The following is a 3,424-nucleotide window of genomic DNA, read 5'->3' as shown; positions in this document are numbered from 1 at the left end:
AATTGTACAGAGACATAGCAATAATTCTGTGAAGTACTTTCAACAGAGTTTTAGAGATCCTTTCGAAAAGGAGTGAGAGGAAGTGGTTTTTAAGACTGTAAGTTGGCTGGTGTTCAGAGTGATAGCATCGAGCCGGGACAAAGGCCAAGCTGTGCCTGTGTTCAGGACAGGAAATTCAACTGCAGAAAGAGAGGAGGAGATTCAGGAACATTTCCTGTGTAAGGAGGCCATTTATCATTTCATTTATCCTGAACTCTCCCCACCTGCAGCACAGGCCGCAGCACTAGGAAATAATTTTTGAGGCACCTGAGGGCCTGAGATAGTGTCCAACTAGCTTCATTTGCTAATTTTTCAGCTTGCAGTGCTTTAGAAGCCACAGTCTAGAAACAGATCTAGGGTGGAAGCTGAGGATGGCTGAAGGTAACAACAAAAAGTAAATAAAAATTTGAGGATAATGGAGGAACTGCAATAAACTTTGCATAGTACCCGTAAGAATTCAAGAAAAAAAAAAATTCAAGAAGATATAGCAACATGGCGGTATTTACTAGATTTCATTCCCCTCAAGGGCAGCACTTTATTACAACCCAGCATAGTCACTGATTATTGTTGTTAAGGTAATTGTTGCATGTTGAAACTTTTAAAGTTTATTTTATAAAACATGTATAAACTGTTTTCACATGTTCTCTCAAATTGATCCTGAGATGGACAATAATCCTATGTAATAATTAGGAAAGTGTTACTGTCTCTAATTAGGAAATGAAGTGACTTATTTTCAGAACATGGCTTTGAGTCCAATTCTCTTGATTCTAGGTCCAGTTTGTAATTAAAAACTTGGGTCACTACAATTTAAATCTGTTGAGTGCACCCTAACGGGATGGAAATAGTTGTAATATACATAAGAAAGATTTCCATTAAAATTAGTTAAAAAATCTTTGAACATTCTGAAAATTAAGTGTTTCAGGTCTTTGGAAAATTCACTCTCATTCATTCTCATCTGTTTGTTGAGGGCCTACGAGGTGTGCAACGCTCTGAGAGGTGCTGGAGAGAGGTCCAGACGTAGTGTTTGGTCCCTAGCCTTTGGGCGTCGATAATTCAAGGAAGGATGTGAAGAACAAGTATGTTAGTGTAAGGTAAGGGCCAATTGAACTGACTAAACAAGTGCCTGCAGTTAGGACTGGAAAGGAAGCATGTGTCACTTCCAAGGGGGCTTCCTAGAGGAGGCATTTGCCTTGCAATAAGAAGTTTACACAGGGGACACTGAGAGAGATGTATGGAACAGAGTGGCAGCCTCAGTAAAGGTAAGGGAACCCTGGGCTCATCCAGAAACGGAAAGTTCCCTGCTTTGTCTGAAGCTTGGAGCAAGCGAAGGGCAATCTGAAAATTAAAGAAAAAGAAAAAACAACAAATATTGAAAATGCATTCACTTGTTCAGCAGATATTTATTGAGGGTCTCATATACCAGCCTCTGCTCTAGGCTCTGGGTGTTAGGAGGCAAGCAAAGCAGGCTTCCCTGGTGGGTGCAGTGGCTGAGAATCTGCCTGCCAAGGCAGGGTACATGGGTTCAAGCCCTGGTCCGGGAAGATCCCACATGCCTCAGAGCAACTAAGCCCGTGTGCCACAGCTATTGAGCCTGTGCTCTGGAGCCCGTGAGCTACAACTACTGAGCCCGCATGCCACAACTACTGCAGCCTTTGTGCCTAGAGCCTGTGCTCCGCAACAAGAGAAGCCACCGCAATGAGAAGCTCGCACACCACAACGAAGAGTAGCCCTCGCTCGCTGCAACTAGAGAAAGCCCATGCGCAGCAACAAAGACCCAATGCAGCCAAAAATAAATAAATAAATTTATAAAAAAAGAAAACAGAGGCAAGCAAAGCAGACAAACTCCCTGCCTGCAAGGAACTTATGTTCTAAAGGGGAGACATAAAACAAACAAATAAATCAATACATAGTTTACTCTCAGGAATTGATAAGAGCTAAGAAAAAAAAAAGCAGGCTAAGGGGATAGACACGGGGTGGCGGCAGGGGTGGGTTGAGGGGGGAGTGCTACTCCTTTTAGATAGAGTCAATAAGGAGAGTCTCTGAGCAAGAAACAGATCAGAAGACCAGGTGAAGTGACATGTGAATTCCCTAAGCAACAAGCTTCCCAAAGCTTATTCTCTTAGCAGGAAATAAAAAGGTTAGAAACCCCTTTTGGCGAGAGATAGTTTTAAACAGTAAACTAGGAAGTCACCTAAACCCTACTCAGCTTCCTCTTCTGGGTCTCAGTAGCTCAGTCTGATGACCCTCTTTCTTCATTCTCTGTCATCACTTCTGTTCTCATGGGTGGGGGAGAGTTCTGAGCACACACAGACACACACAACTGGGCTGGGGCTTGTGACAATGTCACAGAACTACCCCCAGCTTCCTATATCTCCTTCACCCCTCCCCCGTCCTCCACTGCAGAATTCGATTTCCAAGAATTGGCCCATGGTGCCTCCTCTTTTTTGTCCCCTTTTCCCCAGTCACCTGTTTCCATCCATCCCACCCACTGTACCCCTTTAACTATAGGAAATGCCACTCCGAGGGACTCTATACAGGTCTGTGCCTCCGGCCCTAGGTATAGGCTACATCCTTGCTTTTGCTCCTTCTACCTCATTAAGTTTTTCATCCAGGTTGAAATGATAAAATATAACAAGGGAAAAGAAATTGAGGATCAAGAGCTGACTAGGATCTAATCACGGCAGCTACTGAATGTGGAACCAAACCCAGGTTGCAAACAGAGATGCACAGCACGACAAGGCACGAAAACCAGTGTGTGAAGGAGGCCTAAAGACGATAGGAACCAAGCTCGTTATACTTCACTCGAGAACAGCCCTTGTGTGCCAGCGTGGCCCTTTAATGTACTAGGATCTAAACGAAACAACAGATGGGCCTTGAAAGAGGTCATGTGGACTTTAGGCTGTCAGTGGGCCTCGCATGGTCTCCACACGGGGAACTGCCTCTCTGTCTAAACAGGGGGAAACCATGGAAAGTTATATGGAGCAGGGGGTGGCATGATCAAGCAGCGGCTGAAATAATCTGCTGGAGGGCATCGTACAAGAGGACTGCAAGGACACATCTTGAGAAGCAGCAAAACTTGTTTGAAGGCTGATGTGAGGAGTGATGAGGACCTAGACTGCTTTAATGACTATGGGAAAAAAATTTTTTTAAGCTGGATAAAAAGAGATTAAAAAGGACGAGTCATAGACCATGGAGGAAGGCTCAAAGCAGATGAAGTTAAAGCAAAAGGCTGTGGTCTGGGGACGAAGACGTTGCTTGAGTTGTTAGCAGAACATCCACATGAAGACAGTCCATCAGCCTGTTGGAACTGCAGCAGCAGAAACCTGGAAGGAGAGATCAGGAGAAATAAGAAATCTCTGCACTTGAACATATTCTCCGAGGGAAA

This window comes from Lipotes vexillifer, unplaced genomic scaffold (assembly GCF_000442215.2).
Source record: "Lipotes vexillifer unplaced genomic scaffold, Lipotes_vexillifer_v1.1 scaffold364, whole genome shotgun sequence".
Taxonomy (NCBI): Eukaryota; Metazoa; Chordata; class Mammalia; order Artiodactyla; family Lipotidae; genus Lipotes; species Lipotes vexillifer.
Note: the sequence above shows the minus strand (reverse complement) of the source record.